Raw genomic sequence first — 27,750 nt, 5'->3', positions numbered from 1 at the left:
TATTTAAGAAGACTTATGTATTGAAAATTTGTTAAACTATATTTATTGAAAAGTTCAACGACAATCTATTAAAAGTTTTTAATGGAATATGCTGTTGTAGATCAAGGGTCCCTAAACTACTGCATGTGGACAAAATATGGTCCAGCGTGTTCAATCCAGCCCACCACAATTAAGGAATTTCAAAATTAACCTTATGCTTAACCTTTTCTTAACCGTAATTTAAACATTGTATCATTGATTTCACTATTCCATCCTTTTTTTTTTTGCTCGTACATATTTATTAATATGCTAAAAATAATTTTATAATTATAGAAAATCGGAAAAAAAAATCGTTATTTTAAAAAATCTTAACAAAATGAGTTTGGGGCTTTAACAATATATGTTTTTTTATTGTTATACTAAAAAAATTATATTTTTATCAATGATAAAGATATCTATGAAATATTTGTAATTTTGTATGAATTTTGGGAATCAAATTAGTGACCTTCAGTTATTGAAGAGGTTGCCTCTACTATAAAAAGTAATACCTAGAATATTAAAAATTTTATCAATTTTTGTATGCCTTAGTCCTACAATTGTAAAAAATAAAAGTGCATGATCTGAAAATGGAAAAAAAAGGAAACGACTTTTCAGCAAATTATTTAATTAAATTCGTAAAATCTTGATTAAAAAAGCTAAATATACGAATAAATCCTACCCAAGGAGGTCTACGGCTAGGTGGATGGGACATTAAGGAAAATAAAGAATTGAATACAATCTGATTTAATAAATATCGTTTTTATAAATCTCGAGGCCATCCACCGGTCGAGCACTGGAAATAACCTTATGAAGGAAAAGGAGAGAAATAATTTGTGTGAACTCAAAAGTTTGCTCAGAAAGAATCAAACTTCATTCATAGAGCTGGAATTTGTGTTGATTTTATCCTTCACGAGGCCAAAAGGGAGGCACAGATAGTTATGTTCTACAGTACGGAGCCACAGTAGAATGATCACTGTCGACTTCCTTCTTCCAGCTGGGTACGATTTGAGAACAATCCAACACGATCGTATCCTTGTCACCATTAGTCATCATCCCCATGGAGTTTGAAACTTTTCTTCAGATCTTTTTATTTGTATGAATGAATTATTCAATAGGTGATTATGTTTGCAAATAGTTGAACTGAAGACATATTAGTCAGAAAAAAAAAGATATCATGACTTGGAAACAAACACTTTTTAAATTTTATTTATAATATTCAATAGACTAGTTTTAGATCTTAAATATCGGACCTAGCATTCGAACTATTAGTTTTAAATTAAATTTAAGAACGTTATATCAAATATAAATCCGGAAGAAAGAATAAAGGATAGGGAGACAATCCAGATATTGTTACTCTGCTCAGAGTACTGAGTTATATTATACATAGGTGTGTGTATCCATGAAAATCGTTTCATCTTAAACAATATAGCGGAGAGCTTTTACATGTTTGGAATTAGATTCCAAGCAGTAAATGTAATATATTAAATACGTCACATGAGCCTATCATGGAATAGACGATTAGGAGACAAATTATGGGGAAGGTACTCACTGAGCATAGCTAAATTATATTATAGTCATTTCAAGTCCTAGATTGGAAATTTTAGTAGAATTAAATTTTTTGTAGTTTCAACAATTACAATCCAATTCAACTCGTTTCAAATTAAGATGACCCTTATTTTTATTCCTTAAATTTAAAAAGACTCTTCCTGTTAAATTCAACAGTAACAATTACAATACATTAATTATTATTTGAATATTTTTATAATAATTAACTTTAATTTGTCCTATTTTGAGGGGGTTAACTGAAAAATGTATCTCATAGAAAAGGAAAAACAGAAGCAAAAGAATAATATAATGAACCTATCTTAGTTTTTGGAAAACAACTATAAATTCATTTAAAATGTTCATCATACATATAAAAAAAGGGTTTTCTTTACAAAAAAATAAAGGAGTAAGGAGAAAGAAATCTTCTCGATTTAATGCCTAACAATGTGTACAATAATAATGTGAAGAATAAGAAAATCAATTTAAAAGGTTTAAATCCATCGGATATTATCGGATTTTTTTTCCCAAGGAGTTATTTGATCTCATCAATGAAGGTATTGGATATATTGTAAAATATGCCTTAAACTTCGATCAATTTAGATTATCTGAATGTATAGATTAGGTTACTTCTCTTTTTTAGTTATCACAGATTGCTTTCAGAAACATATGAAGATTTAAGTGTGCAAAAAAAAGTTATTTCAAGATCCAAATTTTAAACTGTCAAAGGATATATGCTTTATATATGTATGTAGATAAATTGTTCGTATATAAAAACGGGTGTAGAAAAAGTACTGAGACCAGTCTCTTAGTAGTCATGTAAATACTCATAATTGATCAGGATGTTGTTATATATAGTAAATTTTATTTTATAATATTTTTTACAATATAAATGCATCTTAATTAGGAATCTGGCTACCATCAGCCTCTATGTCATTCTCCAACAGCCTTCGGAACCCCTTGTACTAATTGGCAACGTAGTCATTTTTCATGATCCTCCACTGCTGGCACACGAAGGTCTTCAGGGCATCAATATTCGGGTGGCGGACTTTGCAAGCCTTCTTCTCAATTGGCTACCAAATGGGTTAATTTATTGGATTCAGAACTGGATTTTTCGGGGACCAAAAGTTCATGTTGCTACCCATCCACGGCATGGGCTGGAGTCCTGTCCTGCTGAAATTTGTATGTAGCCTTGTTGGACTTGTTCATAGTTTGGGTGATCTACGGGGCCATATTTTCCTTCAACACCATCAAGTAGTCGGCCACTGGTAACCGGTATCCAACTAAAAAAAATTAGAGGCATTTTTTCTCCAGTTGATGCCACAACGCCCAACATCATCACAGAGGCTGGATGTTTGATCTTGGCGACTGTCATGACGTTGATGTCAGCCTTGCCAAGGCATACCACCAGATCATTTTGCTTGTTGTAGACGGAGTCAACGGTAAAGGTATTTTCACCAGAAAAAAAAATACCCGGTTGCTGTTGTGCTTCAGACCATTCAAAAGTTGTTGACTTTGCAGAAGACTGAATTTTTTTTTGTTTGACTTTAGGGGACGTGTTGCCTCTCAATTATTCTAAAGGGCCTTCCTCCAGCCTTTTGGATGGCCTTGGCCACAGTATACCGATGTACTTTCTTATTCTTCGTGTACTCATACATATTTATCGTTAGGTTGACCTGGAAGCCCTATATGATGTCTTCAGGCTTTACTTTGGTGGATTGTTCACTCTTGAGTTTGTCCTTGAGGTTGTCACAATCAGCTAAACGATTTCTGACCCTCAAGACTGTGGCCTTGCTGACGCTTAAGACCTTCATGATGTCCGAGATAGTCCTCCCGGCGATGATTAAATTACCTATGATGGCTCCTCTTGCCTCCACTGCAACATATACATAAATTTTTTTACAACATGTACATCAATAAAAGGCTTATAATCTAAGATATTCAAAATTAATCAGAACTTTAAGATTTAATCAATATTATCTATTGAAAACTGTATTTTTAGAAGGTCTCATTAATTTTTCTACACCCGGTATATTTATTCGTCAAGTGTCTTTGTGTTTTTGTTTTTTTTTCGTCATAAATGTAATATAAAAAGAACCTATGCACAAATAATAGAACTAAAAAAAATCTATAAAACGTATTTTTAATTTCAAAAACAATCAAAAAGGCAATAACGATTCAACGATTTGTCCTCAACCCATCTAAAAGGGTATGGTAGCCATAAAACCCAACATCTGTAAGTTTGTTAATCGCAAGCCTTTTTGGTATAGAAAAAAAGAAGAAACCAAAAATTACATACTAATTATTACAATCTGAAGAATGTTTCGAAGGAACGTTGTCAGGAAGTTTAATTAAAACGGCTGCAAACACCTGTAAGAGAAGGGAAATATACATAAACCCTACTCCGTAAATAGCTAGGAAAAAATATCCAAGAACTACTCCCTTGTCGGTCCACAGTTTTACTCCAATTCCAACAATGACGTATAATTCATTATTACTCTATGTCTTTCATGAGCACCAATATTTTTACATAAGTAGCAAGGATATGGAAGTTGTTGATCTTCAATTCTAATTTGAGTACAACTAGGATTTAAACTTATAAATCTCTTAAAAATAATCGTCAGCGTTACACTCCGTCATTCATGCGCACACATAAACCTATTTACTTTATGCTTAAAACTAAGGAAGAATAATAACACCTTTAGAAAATTAATAAAAACTGTTTAGTTTAACAACAACAGCAAAACATCCACGCTTAAAAATGCTACAGATTTACCGCCCTGGCTACACAATGTGAGGACTTTCATATTTACAACTAGATCTGTAGGAAAATAAGGATAGTTTAATGCTTATTTATTCTACAGCAATTACTTCTTATTTATTTAATTTGATAATATAATCAAGCCTTATTTTGTAGTTGAAAATATTTTTTTTTTCTGATAAATTAACTGGCAAATTACACCGACATATGTATCTTAAGCAATAAAATAATAATATATTTTTTAAATGGTTTGAACGTGAGGATTGCTCGATTATAGTTTCTTGGGGGCTATTATGAATCATATTCTGTCAAACATGTTCATTTTATTTAGTTTTTATAAATACTACAAAACAATGACGATGTTTGGTAAATATTTGTGTCAACATACCATGATTTTAATAAACTTTTTTTTAGCCTAACATATATCAAATTACTGCCTATTTGTTTATCACAAAGATGTTTTATTTAAATCTGTTTGGACGTCAACCTATGAGGTCTAAAATTTTGCATCTAATAGATAGCTAATTGGAATAATTGTTTTGTTAATGCTATAAATATATATTACATCAATATCTTGTCTAAAATTTGTAACTTTTATAAGCAAATGCTACAAGTTACAACCGAAAAATGAGATGACTAAGTTTAAATGAAGGATTTACGTTTTTAGAATAAATATAAAGCAATAATTGAAAATTTCTGGATGATCGATATTTAGTCTAATTACGGACAATTATTAATATATATTACTACAATGTAAGTATTCAGTAGCACATTATACAGTTCAAATACTCACAGTTATATTACTCTTAAATACATAATAGCCATGTATTTTTATTGATTATACGGACCTGCTAGTAAAAATTTTAACACCAAAAAATTGCAATTTGTACAATTTTTCTTATACAAGTTGCAATTTGTACAGACATTGCAACGATACATAACATACATCAATTAGCGTTCTTTGAAAACTTATAATATCCAAACCTAATACCCAATAGTTAATGAAATTTAGGAAAAGTTTCATAAACTTACTAAATAGTTTAATGATTTTTGACCGTAATATCAGTTGGTGTAGCAGTAAAAACCTACAAAATCGTTCACGGTTTGCAGATACACACGGTACACTTGTAGGCACTTGAAATGTGCTTTGGTATTTTTATATGTCACTATTTATTATTCATTAAGTAATTCAACGTAAACGTAATTAAACTCATATTCATAATCTCAATTTTGAATCAAAGTATAAGTTTTTGTTCATTAACTAGTCAAAGTATCTAGGTTTTTTCCAAAAAAAGCAGACACTAGTGTAGTAACCAAAAAGTACTGAATGTAATAGAAACATAAACTGTAACTAAAAAGTTACTTAAGTTCTTTTTATTAGAGAATATTCAGTACGAACAGATATTGTTATCATATTAAGTAATATACCATAATTTTCGTATAACTTTATGCATTCTTTTTTTGTGTGTGTGTATCTTGTCTAGTAGAATATGCTTTTTTTTAATATAAAAAAATAAACATATCTTATAAATGTTGAATATACAGACCCCATTTTCTAATATGAAAAATTATTTTAAAATATATGTCCTTGCTTATAAGATATGTTTTGAGCCTTACGTCTGTTTTGTTGTTGTAAAAATTGTTTTGAAATTTGTAAACAACAAATCAACAAAATCGACAGAGAAACAAGACTGGGATAATAAAATACATGGAAAAGTGAAGAACCACGATCACCGAGCTATCTGCACGACAAAAATATTAAAAGAGACCTCAAAGGTGCTAGGTGTTCCCATGAGCTTGTCAAAGACCTAGCAACGCATGTTGAGGGTAGTAAAATGGCGCCTACTTCCACACTTCCAAAAATTACCAAGGATTTTCTTTGCAATATGATCCTCGCATACATTGACCAAGGAGTATATCCTCCCTACAGTCACAACTGTTTTCTATTACCAATAGTATCTTCTAGTGTCTTAATACATAACGAAGGAATAGCTAAAGGTCCAATCATCACTGCTAGAATCAAACTGGAACCGAATTTCGATAAGAACCATTGTATAAAGTTTGTTCAAAAAAAAAAAAACTATCTTCATCATTTTGAAATATCTTTACTATATATAATGTTATGCTCCTCGATCAAAAACAAAATTACTAGAAATATACTATACAATACAAAATAGTTATATCAGAGGGCCGTAGGATGCAATTTTTAGCATGGGGACTCCCCGAATTATTACATCCCATATATTAGTATTGAAGATATTTTTTGGAGTTATAGCATGAGCATAACATAGCATGATCTTAGCATAGTATGAGTGAGGTTTGTGAATCTTAAGCACTTCTTAGTGTGCAAATTTTATGTTGTTGGTACCTTGAACATATATATATATTTTTTTTAAGTTAGGGGGGAAAAAACGACGCCAAATTGCTTTTTTTCCTCTGGCATTTAAAAACTTCATTAATATTGCTGCTGACGCAGATTTTCATCGCAAAATCATCTTAATTTTTGGCTCAATGGCTTTGTGCATAACAAAAATATGAGTTATTGGTCAGACAGCATTCTACGAGTGCTTCATGAGACATCATTGCATCCTGAAAAAATAACTGTTTGGTGTGGACTTCATGGTGGACGGATCAGTGGGCCATATTTTTTTGTTGAGGATGATAATTTCCACGTTATTTTAAATGGAAATCGCTATTGCACCATGATAAGTGAAAGTTATGGTTTTGGCAAACATGTGGTTTTAACCAAATTGTACCACTTGTCACACAGCATACGTTAAAATCGATTTATTGCAAAACCTATTTTGTGAGCGCGTTATTTCGAGAAATGAACCAGTTAATTGGCCGCTTCGATCGTGCAATTTAACCTCTACATTATTTTCTTTGGGGTCACGTGAAGTCATTGATCTACTACACCAATAAGCCAGCGACGTTAGAGGAGCTCATTCAAAATATTGAACGCAAAATTGCTGCAATATCGGTCAATTTATTGGAAAAAGTAATGAAAATGGGGTTCAACGATTGGGCTTCTGTATACGTACTCGTAGTGGTCACGCTTGATATATAGATTTTCATACATGAATATATATGTTTATGATAGGTACGGAAAAATAAATTTGGCAAAATTTTGACCGTTAGTGTTTATTTAAAAAAAAAAAAATTGAAGCACTCTAAATGAAAGTCCATTTACTAAAAAAGTGTGCCCTCGTTGAAGGCTTGAATAGATGGGAATAAAGAGAAATTAGAATAAAAGAGACAGAAAGAAAGATAAAGAGGGAGACAAGAATGGGAAGAGACAGAGAGAAGAAGAGAGATATAGAAAGAATGAAAAAAAGGTTTAATTTGGGTCAGAAAAAGGCTCTTAATGACCTCGGAGGCCCCAAAAAAAGCATAGGATCATGCTTGGTTATTTTATAAGTCTACTCCCTAAATTTCAAACCGATCTGTACGACCATTTTGGGATGCCGTCCTCTGCAGGGGGGATGGGTTAGCAACGCCATTGACCACGAGTATGTGCACATGAATGACGGAGAGTAACAATAAAGATTTGTTATGGAGTTGAACTCATAGTAGAATTAAGATCAAAAACAGAGTATTCCTTTTAATCTTGTTGCTTGATAAGGAGTGGGAGTTGTGCATATTATCTTTATCTCACAGCTGCTCATTTCTAATGTAATGAAACGTCATGACAGCTCTACTGCTCTCCCCCAAACATTATTCAAATTTTCAGGCTTACCATGTTGGGTTTAGGTTTATTTGTGTACGTAACAAAAATGTGCACGATGAATAGCCCTAATCCTCATCAACGTTATCATTCAATTTCTGTGGGACAAAGGCAGCATAAAAAACAACCTGCGGTTAAAAAGGATACTACTCTTTCTAATTTTCTCTTTAAAATATCCACATGTATGTAGAATATAAATAAATATAATTAAAAGGATTTTTGTCTCATAAATTCAAATCAAACTTTCAACATTTTGGGATTGAACTGAAATTACGTTGATTCAAATTTTTTAAATGACTAATTTTATCATTTTTTATCAAATAAACTTAGTTTTTGAATAAGTAAATTGAAAAATAAATAACTTTATTTTAAAAAGTTATGTGTGATTAGAATTAAAAAACCAAATTTTTTTCTCCGTATCTTTATGGTTTGTATCTTACTTCTTTTCAACTGGTTGGATATATTGGAGGAATTTTTTTCAATGCAGATAAGATTAATGGTATTGACTCACCTAAAATTGAAAATAAAATAAATATTGATTAAATTATAGTTCTAATATTTAAACATATACAATTAAATAGTTCAATAATACCTAAGTACTCGTATCTTTGTAAAAATGATAAAGAACGGTTATATCAACGCCGTAAGTTGTTTAATAACAATAGGGGTTCATCTTGATATTTTTACTTCATAAAAAAGTCAAATTTTCAATGAGTATGAATAAACTTCATTAAATGGATTTAAGAATAAAACGACTTAACACTTGCAGTGAATAACTCTTTATGCCAATGACAAACAGTGATATTTGCACTATATCAAAGTAATATGTACTGAAAATCCCTATGAAATGTTGCATTATTTTTTGGATGGACAGAGGACAGGAAAAGTAAGATAATTAAATAAAAATGTATTCGATTTTCCATTGTATTAGTTAATTAATTGTCTACACTATAGAAATAAGATTGTGTAACGAATTCATAACATATTTTTAATATATATTAGGGTCTGATATTTAGAAAACTAGGCATTATAGGAATATACTTTTGATATACGGAAGGGTTTATGTCTATTTATTTGTTGATTCATTTATGACTTCCAAATTCATACTTTGTAATATTTCACTTTCTTTATTAATTAATGAAAAAGGGGTTTCTTTATCAAACTCCGGTTGATTAGATCGACAAAATGGCCAACATTAACAATTCAGACGTTATTGTTCACCCCTTACTCAATTTTAGACATACCTATCAACAAATATAAAAATAAATCCTGGAAATTGTTTTTAAAGTTTTCTAATTAAATAATAATTATTCGTTTGGTTGCAGAAACAAATATTTATTATACCTCTAATTTGCTATTAATTAATAAAATTTTATTGGTGATGTAAGAGTTTTAGTAAGTTTTAAAAATGCTCAAATAAAATTGATATATATATATATTTCAAAATGTTATCCTAAAGAATTGAAATTTTTTACACTTGGTTTGAGTAAGTGTGTTCTTGCTTTTAACTCAAGAAACATGACATAATATTTATTGACCAGAATTTAAATTTTTGAAGTCTATACCGAGCAACATAACAAATGCTGGTAATGTAACAAAAAAAAATTACACCCTTCTAAAAATGATTTTTGCAAAAGTTTTCGAAAAAATTTACTTGAACTAATGTAATATTAATTTAAGGATAGACATTTAAGCAAATATTTTTATAAACACTTATAAGCAGATCAAAGATATCTGAAGAATGGGACAAAAAAATCCGCTTATGAACTTTTTTCTCTGCGGGAACAACTCCTTTTGAGATTGCAAGACGTGGAGGAGCAACTAGAAAGACGTTAACAATTTCAATGGGAGGATGGAGGCCGATGACAATCTCTGACAATGACAAGATGACAATCTCTGACAAGAAATCTTAAATTGATCCTAATTTTGTAAAAGAGGAGGTCAAGGCCGCCTCATTAATTGTTAGATATTTTTATAAATGTTTGTTTTACGTATCTACAATAGGGATTAGGAGTAAGTACGTTTTTGATAATTATGTTATTCTTTAATTTTTTCCCCATGGGTCATCTGAAAAAGATCAATTATGACTTAGTCAAAAAGTTAATTATTAGCTAAATGTTTTATAAGCCTCTTGAGAATAACGTTATATGTACTATAACCATAAATTTTAGTGAATTACCTGGTTACATCAAAATACTGTAAAATATCATATAGTCTGAACGGCATAATGAATATCCATTAAGAAAATTGAAGTAATAATTAACATAGTTTTGTATTTATGTATGTATACTTTATTTTATGTTTACTTTGACTTATTTAAATAAGAAGAAAACTCCCTTTTAATATAATATAATTATTAGTGTTGGAGTCAGGTATATCTATTGAGTTGAAGTAACTACTTCTGCAACAAAGTTGAATGTTTTTTATTCTTTTTTTTTTTTTTTTTTAACTTTGTAACCAGTACTACTAAAAAATTGTAGATTCATATAATTAAACCTTGTAATATTGTTTTATAGATATGTTGACATTAAAAGTAAAGGGTCAGTAAAGGTCAAAGGTTACACAAAACTGTATTTTTTTGTTTTTTTAAGGTTGGATTACGGACAAAGTTACAAATTGATGTTGGTGAAACTTTGTAGAGAGGTAATAGTATATGTTAAAAATAATAAGCCATGAAACTTTGAGAGGACAAGGTGAAAGGTCACACAAAACGTTATTTTTATCATTTTAAAGCAGAATTACGGATATTTCTCCAGAATGCTTCTAGATCCATCACAAAAACTTTCTACTCGAGCTACAAATCTTGACAATATTGATAATATTTTTGAGAGACAATAAAGCAGGTTGTGTAAAACGTATGGGGATAGAAGTGGTAACTTTCCTGTATCAAAATATGATTGAAATATTCCTGCCAAGAAGGTTCCTTGTACCATAGTTTACGAATCCAGATGCTACAGAGAGACTTAAAAATCCAACAAATAGAGAATGCCTAAGCTTCCATAATCTAAATGGTAATAGATTTTGGAGATATTTTTTTTCTTGTTAAATTCGAAAAATGTGTGTTACATATTTGATATTTTCAAAAATGTTAACATTTCAAAAGGAATTAAACGAAGTAGATGCACTGTATTTTGAATAATATATACATATATATATATTCCAGGCCATGATTTTATCCCACATGTTTAAACATGGAGAAGTGAAAAAATTATTTTTTTTCTTCATTCTTATATAAATATACTGCATATTCATTTTCACGCTACTGGCTCCAATACAAGAGCCTAAAATTCTGACTTCCTGAGCCATTTTGAAGTATGGACACTGCTTTTGAAATAAATTAGGATAAGGACCGATCAACTCTGTTTTTTCAGAATTTATTGCTAGTCCTGTTTTTGTGGAAAATAAAATTTACACATCCAAGGTCTTGTTAATCGATTTCAGAGTTTGAAAAGCTGTTCTGGAATTGACATTGTGAAATAGTCGGCGTAGCACAAGCTCTTCAGTTGAAAATGATTCTATTTTAAACCTTTGATTAGGTACTCATGATGCAAATTATGTAGTAGCTCATCAATACATATAATGAAAAGGTATAATGACACAGAATCACCTTGACGAACTCCCCTCTTAATTTCAAAATATTCGAGGCTATCTCTGTACTGAATCAAGGTTCGTGATTTTGATAAGATAACACAAACCATACGAATATCTTTTCTGTAGAGGGTGCGTATTATACGTTGATGCGATAGAGTATCAAAAGCCTTATTGAAATAGATGGCAATATCTCAAGTTTTGGCGTCCGATTCTGAGATAGTCTGCAGTTTAAAAAGAAACATAATCCATAAATCAATATTGTGAAGAATGTATGCTTGTGTTTTACACTTTTTTAATATTATTTAAAAAGGATATATGAATAAATTTTATACATGGAATTTTCTATCATAAGAGGACATAAACTCTAAAATAGCTTGGATCTTTGCCCTTTTTTTGGGAATTTAAACAATTTTGCTTTCTGAAGCAAAGTCGGGAAAAATCCTAGAGTCATTAGCTTTTCATAAAACAATAGTAACATTGAAGCCAAATAAAATGAAAACTTTTTATAAAATTCACACTTAAGTCCAGATTGACCAGGTTAGTGTCTTTGATAGCTGACTTGATTTCGTCAATGGATATATGAGTTTCGATTGGGCTATTGTCATCATAACCGATCACACACTCATTGTCCAATTCACATCTCAAATTCTCTCCAAAATCAGCATTTTACATCCTATGCACAAAGTAGAATTTTCACAGTCAATACATCTGTAGAGTTTCGAATAATAGGATAAAATTTCATAACATACAAATGCAAGATCATTAGATGTCACACTAGGTTCCGTCTTTAAGGACAAATCATTGTTTGAGTTTCTTTTAGTATAATGTTTTAAACAATGCAACCTGGAGTTGGATAGATCATCTATATGCTTTATTTTGAGCTAGACACGATAAAGAAGATCAGCTTCTTGATACATTTGATTTGGTATTATTTTTCTTGAGGAGATATTTCATCCTCATTGATCTTTTCAGTTTGATTAAGACGTGTTCGTCTAATTTCGGCTTTTTTGCGCCAGCGTAGAGCGTAGACAAACATTTTTAATTAACTTAAGCATCTTGTTAACGCAAACAAAAACGCCAACACCATTTGTTACTTCAGATCTCGCAGTTTCAATTATTGGAATTATCATATTATTAACCTCAGGATTGTCAATTAAAGTAGGGTTGAGTTTCCAAGATGATTTATATGTTAGCATTTTTGAATTGGATTTCAGATATACAATCAGGCCTTGGTGCTCAGATATCTTAGTGTCGATTACTTTGTATAGCTAGAGTGTATCTTTATCAAATCCTTCGAAAAGTCCCAGATCAATCCTTGAAGATATAAGTATCATTTCTCTGTCAACAGAAAAGAATCTATGAGAAAAATTTCCTACTGCTTCACCAGAATAAAAAAATTGAAGGAAGAGATAATTGACGAGAGAGCTTTTGTAGCTCGAGTCTCGGAAATCTCTAAGTTATTTTTTTAATCACGGGTTGATTTTAACTTGATATTAAAATCTCTACCCAAACAACCGCTCTTTGAGATAATATTGCCACAAGCTTGGTATTGAAAAACTTTGAGTCATCAATATTAGGCCCTTACAGCTGAATTACATCAAACTTAGCTTCAACATGCGTTCACAAGATTTCCTTGTGAGCATTTAAACTCGAGTATGGGATTTAGAGATTTTTTAATCAACATTTATATACTTCTTTTAGGATTTAAGAATTTTTTTAGTAAAAACTGTGTAAGACGCATAGCAGTCCGACAATGAGAAGTTGTTATCCAAGTTGCATTTTGTATCATATAGAATGATAATATCAAGAAAGTTCAGGAATTTTGGCAATCTAGAGAGATGATATTTCCACTCCAAGGGTTGAAGGTAATTGAAATTTAAAGATCCAAATTTGAGGATAGTTGTTTAGACTGTTTATGGGGTTGTTTTTCGCCATTTTTTGCTTGTGTCAGTTCAGATACAGGTCTTTTGGGATTGGAAGAATATCTTGATCTTAATATATTTTCAGTGGAATTGTCACGTTGATTTCTTTTTGATTTTCTAAGTGAGAAGAGATTTCCTTACTTTTTTTCCCCGTCATTCATTCTCAATACAACTATTTGGTTTGTTTCCATTGCATGTTCCTTGATCATCCTTTGATCCAAGCTGAGAATGTACATTTATAGGTTCATGTGTATAGAAAGACGCATAACCAAAGCCATATCGAGCTTTGAGGTCCAGCAATGTTATTTTCTGTAAAGCCAAAAAAAAGCTGTGTTATAAGCCATAAGTTGTTTCATATTAACATTATTGAATACACGATTTGTATGTGATTCTGTTAAAGTAACAACAAACTTTTCCCATTTGAACCTTGTGTTCAAATTTATCTTTTGGAGAGCTTCTGTACTATTTTTCTCTCTTCTTAAAAGAACTTTGCCATAAGACACTTTTTCTTTGCTTAAATTTTTTTTTAATATTCTCAGGAGGACGATCAGTTGTTTTGTCTTCTATAAGATTTTCAAGAGATTTTCTCTAAAAAGAGCTCGAATTAGTTGAGGGAGTATCTCTACTTAAGGTAATTCTTCGCATGATTTCGCAGAGAGACAATAATCAAAAGGAAGATCCTCAGAGAAAAAAAATAATGAGAGGGTAGTTAGCTTGAGAGTGCTTGTAAGATTAAAGATTGAGGGATTTTCTCTCAAGTCAACTAAGAGGAAGAATATTCCAAAAAGATTCCAGGATGCTGAAAAATGACGAAAAAGCGACCAAAATCCTTACCAAAATCATAAATGAATATCCAAAAGAAAACTAAGAAGATCACAAGTTTAAAAAAATATAAGTTTTCATTGTGGAAATAATCTCTTACAACACTTATAGATTTATATTTACACCGTTAAGGACATGCACGCCTTCACACTATAGTCATACATATAAGTTAGATATTGATTTGGATTAAACCTTGAATCAAGGTAATAGATTCAAAAACAATCTGAGGCCATTAAACTTGTCATGTTGAGTCAAAGTAAAGACTTCAGCAAGAAAACATTTTTTCAAGTTGATTATTAATCAAACGATTGGGAGTCAGCATTGGGTGCGCTGGGGGTACTGCACCCGCCCCTCATCCCCAAAAAAAAAAAAAAAAAAAATTTTAACCATTAAATTTTTTTGAAAAAATCCAAAAGTATTGACAAAAGTTGAATTTTTGGGAAAAAATTTCAAAAATCCACAACTGTTCACTAAATTTTTTATTTCCATTTAAAATGTATATGTCCTTTTGTAGGATGGACCAAAATTCGAGCTCACACACAATGTGTTCAATAAAACATTTTTATCTGAGCGCAATGGCCACTTTTTATAAAAGACATCTTTAATAACAAGCAATATTTTTATTTAAATAAAATAATTTCATTTCACAGAATATTTATAACCAATTCCTTCTGATTTAAACTAAGTCTTGAACCAAAATGAAAAATAAATGGTTTATTTTTAACAAAAATAGGAGCTTACTTCAAAAATTTTATGTTCTAACAATATATATGATTTGTGTTCTGCTAGGGAAAAAAACCTTTGATGGACAAAATCCCTCGAAATAAACTCCTCTTTTTCAAGATAAAAAAATCTACTATGTACAAAAAAATAACCAACTGAACGAAAATACTTTGTATCTCTTTGAGTATAAGTATTAAATCATTTAATACTCTTGTTGAGTAGAAAGAACCCTGTCCATCGAAAATTGTTAGAAATATGACTCATGGAAAATAAAAATGTCCGGCTTTATATTAGAAAAGTTTCAACTTTTATATAATGATTTTATGAAAAAACCATTACAATTAAGTCAAAAGCGGCGTCAGAGTGGAGATAGTTCTATTGTTAATAAAATATAAGTTCTCCCAAGGGCGTTGTTCATTGAGCTACGTCGCTTCATAATAATACCTTGATTTTATGGGGGGGTACTAACTTTATCATTTCCTAATGAAGAATACTCTTCATTTAGTACGTATGTATATATTTTGATGTTTAATTTCTTCGATTGATAAAGGAACGTCAGTATAATGAAGAAACACATACTGACGTTCCTTTATCTTCAATTGATAAAGGAACGTCAGTGTGTGTGTCCTTATTATATTTTTTATATTCAAAAGAAGATACTAAAGAAGTGTTTTATAAAATATTTGGTAGAAATATATTGAATACTTTATATTAATAGATCAAAGTGTAATATCCATCTATAACTATACATTAAGTTAAAAAGACCGCGGACAAAAATCCTGACGGACAAAATATAAAGAATATAAATTATTATGTTTTACTCAGAAGTAGGATGGGGTTTGGGAGAGAGAGAGAGAGATGGGGTTTTTTAAGAGAGTAAGGAAAAAGGCGGGAGAGAGGCATATGGTACACCTGAATTAAGACCCATGTTATTAACAGCTGCCTAATTAATTTTTTTTAGGGATAAATGAATTACTGCATTATGAACCTTCTACATTTAAAATAACTAATGTGCATTGAAAATATGATAATTATGTTTAAATTCCTATATATTTATTTTATTGTGTATTTAAAAAAAAAATTAAAACAAAGAAAGGCGAGAATTCTTCTTTTAGACGAAGACTGGAATGGACCAAATAAATAAGGGCCGACACGAGACTAATTATAAATCTTAGAAAAGTCATTTTGTCCACCCTAACTAACTGTACCTTCCAATTTATTATTATTAATAAAGAAACACTAAAAAATCATAGTAGAAATATTTAGAATTTTACTTGATAAGGGAAATTTTTATTAAATAATTATAACATTGATATAACTTTTTTTATTTCGGGGTTTTGAACATTTTTTCTGTTGTTTTTGTCTGAATGGGTTTTCGTCCTCTTACTGATTCTGGTATATGAAGAATGGTCTTGGCATTTCTACTATCATAATAGTCTAGTTCAAAGTATTTTATCTAACCTATCAATTCTAATTGTTTTCTATAAAGAATTTGAATTTATTTTTTGACTAATAACTATAGCAAACTAATCAATATATCATAGTGAATGTTTAATTTAGTATAGTAAAATCTTTATTCGAGTAATATTTATTTAAAAAAACAAAAACAAGTACAATGTATTTAAAATGTTGACAGTATGATGTATAATAAAATATAATTTGTAACATTGTATTATTTTAGAAAATTATCTAAATATTCAGTATGTTTCATGATGTATTCAGATGTATTAGTTATAACATAGAGTTAGTTCACTGACGTCACAAATTGCACATATATCTGTTGATTCAATTTTTTATGTATATCAAATGAGAATATTTAGTTTTTTTTTTTTTTAAAAGGATTTTTTAAATACATTTTCCTCTTTAAGAGTGAATATTCAAAAGATAAAAGTTAGATAGAAAAAGATGTATATTTTTATAGAATTTTGTTGTTTATACTAAAGGACTTGAGAGAAAGGGTAAAAATTAGAGATACAGCGTACTCCATAAGATCTAGAAATTGTCTTTGAAGTCCATATACATTAAGTATATTAGTATCGAATACTTGTTCATAAATTGAATTCAAGAGAATAATTTCTGAATTGACGTTTTTTTTAATGAGCCTGTTGTTCAGTTAAGATATTTTTTGTACAAATTTTTTTTATCACAGAGTCTGCTTTTTGGTGGCCCAGAGTTGTAGGTAGGATGGCCACAAACCAATATTCTCCCTCAACTTCTATACCGTATTATTCTTTTATTTCTTTGCCACATTTTTCCTCACAGGTGCTCCTTATAGAATGTAACTAACTTATCAGCCTGATTCTTTATTGATTTATTTGTGAAGATTCTAAACGTTGCAAGAAAGATTTCCGCTTAAATATTTCTTATTTTTCGTTTTGTTTTTCATGGTTGTATTTTATATAATGTTTTTATTTATTTTTATTAATGAACAGTTCAATTCGGGATACAAAGCAAAACAACAATTTTTATAAATGAAGGAATTGACTTTTGTATATTGAAAGTGTTTGAAAATGGGAAGTAACTACAACTGACAATTGTGTGCCAATTTAAGAGTTGATAAAAGACATGACTCCTCTTATGATATTCATCTCCACTCTTTCTCGTGAGTCCTTTAGATTTTACCTTTACCAAAATAGCCAACTTTATAAAATGAGAAAAAATCTCTACATGTTTATAATCTTTAAAGTGTATCATTGTTTCAGTAGAGTTTTTTATTGTTTATTCTAAGTATATCTACTTAATGTACGTATGTTTTTTTTTCATATGTGGTTGAATAAATTTCTGTTCATGTATCTATTATCCTCTTAATAAATTTTAAAGATTACAATATATTTTAAAACATATTTTAAATCTTTGTACTACATAAATAAATGCATGCATTTAATAAAAATTAAGTGTATGCGGTATTTCAATATATTTTTTGCTAATTTTTCCTACATATTTGTATATTATGACAAAATGGATACATATTTAGAGATTAAGAAATATAGATATACGAAGACGTTCCCAAAAATACCCGACCCAATAATGATAACAAAAACATTTTGGGGATTTTTTTTAACATAACTTCCTTCCAGCTCAATACAATCTTTTTTTTAAATAAATAAAGTCTGAACTTGGATGTGGAGAACAGTTTAAAAAATCATGATCGTCAAACACTTATTTTCTCTACTACCCTGCAGAAGCTCTAGGTAGAAATCGAATAAAACAAGTTTTAACGATCCAAGACTTCTTCGTAAGAACGTAGATAGTAAAGTTCATTAAACTCCATGGAACGACGTAACTCAATGAATAAAACACTCGAAATAAATTATTCTCTTGAAATTCAATGTGCGTAGGTCGTTCTTATAGAAGGAAATATACTTCATGCCTATGGACTTCAAAGACAGTTCTTAGGTCGAATGGAATCATTATAAAAGTTATTTTATAACTTTATTTACAGGCTTGGGTTTTGCTTTCAAAATTTGTATTGTACAAAATAATGGTCATACTGACACCTGGGCTCATGAAACTCAAAAAATGAGTAGTATATATTGTTTACTTATACTTAATCAGTGCAACTCCATCTGACCAACTATACGAACATAAAAAAACAATTGAATTTTTAAATTAAATAAACTTTAATTTGTTGCTGTAAAACTACTCAAATATTCTATTGAAGCTCTTTCATGACACCGTTTCAGCTCAAGTATGAGAAAATGCGATACCCATTTTGCACACAACATTCTCATTTTAATTTTTTTGGATAATATGCAATGTGTTGCACTTTTTGAAGTGTGTATGTACAGTAGGGGTAAAAGGGGAACCCGAAATTGAGCTATCAGGCATTCCGACCCCTCAAAAGTTGCAAATGGTAAATAGAAATCCGTTTTACTAAAAAAAATGGCAGATAAGTTTTTTTTCCGGAAAGGTTTCTGTATGAAGTAAAATGAACAATTAATAAAATAAAGTTATTTTTTTCCTTATTAATAAAAAGCTTTATGTATTTAAAAAAATGATATTGTGCTATGTGTAATTTTTTGTTAAAGTGAAATCCCTTACGCCTACAGCGAGATAAACGTTGCAACCCCCCAGATTTGGTGCAAAAATAGACGAAAAAGATAAAGACTACTTATGAAAAGGAGAAAATTCTGAAAAAATCTTATTACTTTTATTTTATAGAAGTTAGTATATAATAATGTGGATAGCATAAATATACTTTTTACATTTGGAATAAAGAAATCAAAATTTAACATTCTTTATTATTACCTTCTTTGTATTTTGAAAAATAGACTTATTAACATGTTTCTTTTATACAACAACTTCAAATTGAACCATTGTTCAAGAGTACTTAATTCTAAATGCAATGAATGAGATTTTTAACAAAGTAGTATTCAAACAGAAACAAAAAGGGCTAAAAGAAATTTAACTCCGTATTTCCTTTTGGTTAGCCCAGTGATCTAAATCAGTAATTCTCCCATCCATAAAGGATGTCTATAAATCCCTTTTAATTGTAAAGCAAGAATTTAGTCAAACATCTTAAATCACCAGAAATCTTGGATGAGGCTAGATACTTAGAATTGCATTTTACGATATTACATATCGAATAAAAAGCTTAGCAAAAACCAATTTTAAGAGGTTTATCTTAAACTATTACGCTCTAATTTGATTTGCAATTAAATCTCAACCGAATTGCTATGATGGTTTGAAGCATTTTCAGCTTGCATTTCCACTATCAAGAGGTATTGATCAAGATATGGCCCCTATTGTACAAAAAAATTTATCCCAAATTATTTCTTCGCTCATCATGAAAATATATTGTTAGCAGCATTGGTAGATGAAGATTCAGAAGTTCGTAAATTTGCATTGAACAAATTTTGAATGCAAAATTTCATATGACCCCCATAGGCAATTCTTAATTAAATAAACTATACATCAAATCATTTCATAAATATGATTGATTGGTCTAAGATAGTAATTTCAGTTCCTAAACTCTTACAATATTGGTCAGATAAAGAACTTATGAAAGAATGAGCCTTTGAAATTAGAGAAACATCCACTAGTTTCAGAGGCGTCCTGTAAGGTTTATGGATATAACAAAAGACACGGATACATTTCGTCAACTTTAAAATCAAGAGATAAACTAAGGAAATTTAAAACTATGTTTAGAAATAGCATTCAGCAAAGATGAAGGATAGTTATCCACATTATTATATACTAACTTTTATAGAATTAAAAAAATAAGATATTGGCAGAATTTTCTCCATTTTATAAGTAATTTTTATCTTTTTCGTCTATTTTTGCACTAAATCCGGGGGTGCGCAACGTTTATCTAGCTGTGTAAGTAAGGGATTTAACTTTAGTAAAAATTAATATTGTGCAATATCATTTTTTAGGCACATAAAGATTTTTATAAGTAAGAAAAAAATATTTAACATATATCATACAGAAACCTTTCCGAACAAAAAGGTATGGGGTAAATTTTTTTCTCCGGTATTTTTTTTTAAGTACAGCGGATTTTTATTTACCATTTGCAACTTTTGAGGGGTCAGAATGCCTGATAGGTAAAGTTTTTGCCTACCATGATACCCTCTAATGTACAGTGTCTATTGTCTTGCACAATCTAATATTGCCGCTATATGGATTTTCTTTCTGAAGTCGTCACGTTATTTGCTCGTACGGGCTCGTTTAAACCCAGCTAGACAAAAAAAAATTATAAAGAAAGTTAGAGGCTCACTTTGAGTAGAATCCAGTACAGTTTTTATATTTGTTGGGCTGAGGCCTTTCAAATAAAATTATTGTATCACATAAATTGACAAATATTCTTTATCTTCATAAATTCACTGACAACGTTCACTAATGATGGCTAACAACAATTACAAATTGTCCATTAAAGATATATCCCTTTATACCCAGTTTTATTATATATCTGACCCTCAAATGTATTAAAAATATGTACTTACATCGATATAAAATCTTATTTTCATATTATAGATGAAAATTAACAATTAAAAGGTAAGGAATAAAATGTTTTTCTTTCATTATCATACTTTTCTTGTCCTTAATCGATCAAAAAAAATAATAATAATAATACAAAAAATGTACAAATCTAGCCATACTAAGTATTTATTATTTTGATTGAATTCAAATATTAATGTTTATTATTTCCATCAAGTAGTATTCCTTGTATATGTTAAATCTTTTTATATTATTAAAAAGATTTAATCAAGTTTTGTGCAGATGTATTGGAAATTTGTCTATATAATAATATTAAATTTAAGCCCCAAATTTGCGGTTTCCCTGAACTATGATACAATAATTGACATCATGCAATTGCTGAATCATTGAGAAAAATATACTATTACAAGGGAAAGATTAAGCTGATTTGATCTAATAATAGTACTTTTTTTGTGCCTAACCAATCAAAAAAAAAAAGTTGTACAAATTTAGAGATTTCATATGGACTTACAGTAGATATTACATTAATTATCTAAAATTATTAATGTTTATCATTTGCATCAAGTAACAATATTCCAATCAACCCTGTCAGTCTAATATGTTAAAGATATTTAAATGGAAAAAAAGAAAATTAATTAAAATTTAAGTTAAATGAAAATTTAGAAGAAATACTTTTATTTGACATAGTAAAAATTATCAAAATTGAGACCCGAAGATTGTATCTCCTACAATTATGATGTAATTCAGGAATTCAATGACAACGTTCTTTTGAAAATATATGAGATAAGTGTTATAAAAAAATGCATTATGTTTAAAGGATTTTCTTTTCTTTTGCAACCAAAACAGTGCTTACATCCCGGTCAGACTACATGATTTCCTTTGTTTTATTCAGATGTTCTACGATTGGTCACTTGGTACATCTTTAACATCAAAATGGAATCTACAAAACCAAAATACCACGTAATTACAATATTTACAATATTCACATTTTAAGCTGGTTTGTGTTTTCGCCTTGTTCGTAAAAAAACTGTGAAACATAGCGTATTTCTCTTTTCTGGTGTTCATCTTGGACGGCTGCTACTCAAACAAACTTGAGTCAAACAATCCCAAAATTATTTAAATAGTTTATTTTTTTTAAATCTTATCTTTCAAATGCCATTTAGTGTATAAAGGTCACACTTATACAACGCGAGATACACTTTACTAAAGCCATCTATTAGAAAAATAATTGATTTATTTTCTACATCTATTATTTTAAAACTTTATATCTATCATCAATAACAATAATGCAACAGAAAAATATTTTTTACACTATTTTCTGATGCAGTTTGTGAAGCTTTCAACTTTTAAAAAAATATATTTTTTTCACCTTTTAGTTTTCTTTTGTGCCTAATCCCGACTCCTTCAACATTGACATAGAATGATGAGCTTCATTATTATTATTTTATCTTTGCAACAAACTCTTTGCCCAATATTTTAGCATCAGTGAACATATGAAATGAAACTATATGTATACGTCAATTAAGGACGATTTTTTTAAGTAAAGATGTCTAGTTTTGCCAGTACTTCATTTCTTATCCTTCCATATTGCTACAAATATTGCCCAATATATGTAGACTGTTAATTAATGCTAATTTTTTTATTACTTTAGCAATGTTTAGTGATTATTTTTGACATTCCAGTTTAGCCATACTTTGTGAAGAAACAAATTGTAATACACATTTCGTCATTCTTAAGTGAGTAAAGGGCCATAAGGCAACGCATCTTAGATCTCCTAAATTGAGGTGGTGAAGATTATGGACACTGTGAGTCTGGTTTTCAAGGTGGTCATGATGAAAGGGATGCCCTCTCATGGAAAGTAAGAAGCGGAGGGCACAATTTAAAGAGAGATCCGGAGTTTTTGTCCAGCTTGGAGAAGAAGATCAAGAAGGAACCCACCAAATCAATTAGTCTCCTAGCCATTGACTTCTCCGGGACGACAAGGGTCATCAGGAGGCTTTTAAAGGGCGGTTTAGGATTCTCCTACAAGAAGACCCCACCACCTTTTGAGAACATGAAGGACAGGTTGCTGTAGAGGTAAAGAGGCAAAGCAATGGGGCCCTGTCCTCGCCATATTTATACCCACTGGATTTGGCTGTGTGGGGCACTTTAGAAAGGGAAACCAACAAAACGTAACACCCCAATGTTGACTCACTGAAGGACCCCATAGCGGCTGCATGGGACTAATTGTCTGAGAAATTTTTTAATTAACTTCTGCAAGGTCTTTGATTGATGCTGATGGTAGCCATATTAGGTGACTAAGTTTGAAGAGGCCCTGTTGAAGGGTTTTGTCAAAATAATTTATTTTGAGAATAAAAAATTATTGAAGTATTACTTAAGCAACCACTTGAGTCCCCCTTTTGCTGCCAAACCCCGTAGATTCAAAGGAATAAAAAACATTTTACGTATACTACCCCAGTTCAATAAAAACAGAGGGTTACATTTATCACAAAATGTATTTATTAAAAAATGTAATAAAAACATTTGAAATTAAAATCCTCAACCCAAATCTTCAGACAAAATTAGATGTTTCGCCGAAAGAAAACTGTTTAAGGGATCTGCAGTGATGCAAAGGTTAGGAATTTAATGAACTATGTACGGAGATTGAGTAGCTGCTTTCATAAATATATACATGCAATACTTTGTCTTGTAAAAGTGTATTTATATATTTATTTGTGCGAAAAAAACACATATTATACATAAGTAACCAAATAAATGCATATAAATATATTTGTTCTATGAAGTTTTATTTTTTATGAAACCCGTTGCAGTCATGAAAAGCATTAAACTAATTATATAAAAAACAACACATAAAAATAAAAGCATCATATCCAAATAAAAAATATTTGATACTTACATTTTTACGTCAATAGTCATTAAAATAAAACTATAAATCCAATATTTATTTTTTTACAATTCTATAAAACTTTAGACAGTAACTTTTTTGTACCAGGGCAGGAAAAAACACTAAAGTAATAAGGGTAAGCAAAAATTATTTTGCCAGGGGTGATTTACTGAATTCATAGTGTTGTTGTATAGGATGGTTTTTAATTTTACCCGCAGGACATAATTTATTTTTCCTTCTCCTAATTGGAGAGCGTATAAGCGGAAAGTTCTAATTCAATTATTACAAGATTTTAATAATAAGGAAATAACTTCTCTAAATGAAGCATTTATAGACTGGGTTTTTTTTCTTCAAAATTGAAGAATGATATTTTTAATTGGATAAAGATGACTTAACACATCTAATTATGACTATTCCTATAATGTCCACTTTTTATTTATTTACTAGTGGTATTACCTTTCATTGTCAGGCGGTGTCGACGAACATACAAATTTTGCTTTATTATTAAAAAGATAATACTCCAACAAATCTTGTAGTACTACCCTCTACCTTCTATGAGCACACTCACACGTAGCTACTCAATCAATACTTAGACATTATCTCCTCAAGATTAATAAAAAAATACAATAACAGATTGAGAAAAACTAAATTTAATATGATTTGATGAGCCAGGGTGTACTTTAGCTCGTTGCTAAATTTCCTATACAGTCACATTCATTTTTTTTTTTAATTTATATAAAGTACTTCCGGGTTTTTTTTTAATATGATTTGAATGGAACACTTGTGAGCTATAATTCATTTTTGACAGTGCTCTTTTTATATTATACTCCTTTTTTCCCCCTTAATACTGTATTGGTTTATCAATCAGCAAGGACTAAATACGGTGTACCTTTTGACTTGTCTTCATGTATTTTTACTAGTTAGATGGCTCTTAAGTTGAATCAATGGTACTTTTTCAAGACTTTTTCATAACAATTATCAAGATTTTTTTGCATACGAACAGATGTTTAATTCAGTTCGGTCAAATTCTTTCAACTCACTGAATATTTAAATTGCTGTAAATCATGGTCACATAAAGAAAAGCCCTAATTTTCTTTATGGAACATAGATTTAGATTAAAAGAAGCGAAAATTTATGTTTGTTTTTTTAAATACCCAGGAGTCAAACTCAATTGTACCATTCTATGCATTTGGCCGATTTTATAATTTAATTGGGGAAAAAATTTCTGTTTAGAGACTTTTGCATGCTATAATTTTCAATGCATGGGTTCATTGACAGAATCATAACAAATACTGTACCCATTGGAAACATTTTTGGAAAAACTCCAGAGAACAGACTATGTCTTTTCTGTAAAATTGAAAAAGAGATACCTACATTTTTCTCAAAATATAGTGCTACTGAATGGATAAAGAGTTGGGTGTCGGAGATATTGTATGAAAGATACAAAGTTACATCAAAGGCTATTTTCATTTTATCAATATTGGTCGACATCAAGAAATTATTAATTTTACCAATATATAAACATCATGCATGTATTAAAAATTTAAAAGTACGAGCACTCCCTTTCCGCGTGATATTTTTAGATTTTGTAGAAATGATTTCTGGTATGTGTTAGTTTACTATTCCAAGTTTGTTTGTTTTTTAAATTAATAATGTAGAGTAAAAAGATTTTTGTATTGTATAACTAAGAAAATATAAAGTAGAATAAAACTGTACATATGTACAAAAAATAAAACTTCCTGGAGTAAAAATGAATACTGAAAAATATAAAATTACAACTTTTTTTTAGATGTAGTCTTTTTTGTAACTATTACATAACACTTCATGTGTCTTTCACTTATAACTTAAATAAATAATTCAAGAAATTGAATTATTAAAATATTTAAATTAAGACTTTTTTTTTTTAATTGGACCGCCAGAGATAAAACAGGTATTCTATTTTTATTTCTCAATTTAAAAAAATTATAAACTGTATGAATTATTCATTTAAAAATTAAAAGAAAATAATCCAATAAATTTATTAAAAAACATTCTCAATTTTTTTTTTTAAATGGATAATAATACACAGAAAATGTAAAAAATTATAATAAAATCTTTATAGCTATAATATTTTTGAAAAACAAAGATACTGTTTAAAAATAATAACAATATTTTTTAAACTTTTGAAATGAAATTCTGATTCAGATAATATGAGCCTCACTACGTCAGAGGCAAAGTCCCATAACTGTCCATAAGAACTGTTCAAATTTTAACTTTATTTTAAACCTATTAACATTTAACTTTTTCTCGTTTTCCAAGGTCAATAGAAACTAAATATACCAGTCATTTGCATTTTGGACCGCGGCTATCCCTGCCACTTTGGCCTTGAAAATTTATTGTGGGTGGCTCTAAAAAAGGCAGAAAGACGTGATTGTTTGTATTCTTTTAACTATAGCTTCGCAATGGCTTATCGTATATCATTGATATATGTAGGTATCAAATCTAAGGCAATAAACAGTGCTTGAATTTGTATAAATATTTTATTAACCCTTTAGATGTGCCCATGGGAAATCTTTACCCCAGATATTAATTAAAAAATGTTGTTTTTTTTTTTTCATTTCCCCCCTGTCTTTTTGGGTATTCTTCTAAGTTACTATTATCTTAATGTACAGTATATGTATACAAAAATAGAATACAATAGAAAAAAATACAAAAAATACTTTTTTTCTTGAACAAAGCTAATAACTCTATACCAAAAAAAATAATAGTTCATAGTCTCGCTGTACTCGTCTAATGTGCTCAACAGAACAAGGTTTTTGCTGTTCTTTTCATAACAGGTTCCACTACACTTCAACAATGCAAAGCTACATTAGACTTATCGGAAAATTGGAACCTTAAACACAACATTGTGGTCTAGGATTTGACAGAACATCTAGCAATAGTGGCATCATCAACGGTGCAGAAAAACCGACCGAAGATAAACTTGGGCTAAAAAATTTCAAATTCCCTTGTAGACATAACATATCAGAGGTGATAATTGGAGGAACATAGAAGGCTATTTTTGGCAAGAGTTAGAAAAAGTAACGTATCTTACTGTGGCATCTATTATAATAGTTCTTAAATCTTTTACTCTTATTGGCTCTCTCAAAGGGATTTTTTTCTTTGACAATATTGGAATTTACGAGTTCACAGTAAAGTGGCCTTGGTTTAAGGGGACGAATTTCTTCTTAGAGACAGTCAAAAAAAAAAATAGCCAATATGATTCTTGACTATGTAATTGCTAGACTGTTAATATTTTCAGATACAAATATAACTTTGGATTGTTATACACATAATTAATTTTTTACTTTCTAACTAACTGTACATTCATATATATTAATATGCATAAGGGAACATTACAAAAAATTGTAGGGCAAATATTAACAATTTGACCTGATGGAGAGGCATGGGAGTGAATTATTCTCACATATTATAAACATTATATAAGAATATAAAATTTTGTTTTTCTACAGAGAATTTGGTCTTGTTAACCTTGTTATATTCTGAAACCAATTAAACTAATTTAAGAAAAATTATACAATACATCATATTTTTATTTCATTCCTTTCTAAATGGAATTAGCATCATAATTAGCTATGCTAATCAAGATAATTTTGAGCATGTTAAAAAAAATAGTATGGTAACCCTGGTAATTTAAAGAATTTTTCGGAGGAGAGCAATTCAGCTGTCATGACGTTTCATTAGATCTGCTACAAATTGTTGTGACGAGGAAAATGAAAATGAACAATTATATAGGCAATAATTACTCAAATGTCGATTTGATTTCTACTCCGAGTCCAACAAAAAC

The 27,750-nt window shown here is 29.7% G+C and overlaps 1 protein-coding gene across 3 annotated transcripts in view; it reads right to left on the bottom strand.

The window, feature by feature from the left end:
* The window catches only part of LOC121132502 (neural cell adhesion molecule 2), a 295,780-nt gene that overhangs the window by 230,303 nt on the left and 37,727 nt on the right, over positions 1 to 27,750 (bottom strand). For 2 of the 3 annotated variants that reach the window (XM_071894191.1, XM_071894192.1), the window contains exon 2: positions 8,486 to 8,556. The exons of the other annotated variant lie outside the window; for it this stretch is intronic. The gene's annotated coding sequence lies outside the window, so the exon portion shown is untranslated. The remainder of the gene's footprint in view (positions 1 to 8,485; positions 8,557 to 27,750) is intronic. 3 annotated transcript variants of the gene reach the window in all.

The sequence above is a fragment of the Lepeophtheirus salmonis genome, chromosome 2, assembly GCF_016086655.4.
Source record: "Lepeophtheirus salmonis chromosome 2, UVic_Lsal_1.4, whole genome shotgun sequence".
Lineage (NCBI taxonomy): Eukaryota > Metazoa > Arthropoda > Copepoda > Siphonostomatoida > Caligidae > Lepeophtheirus > Lepeophtheirus salmonis.
The sequence above is the reverse complement of the archived record's forward strand: the minus strand, read 5'-3'. Positions and strand labels throughout refer to the sequence as shown.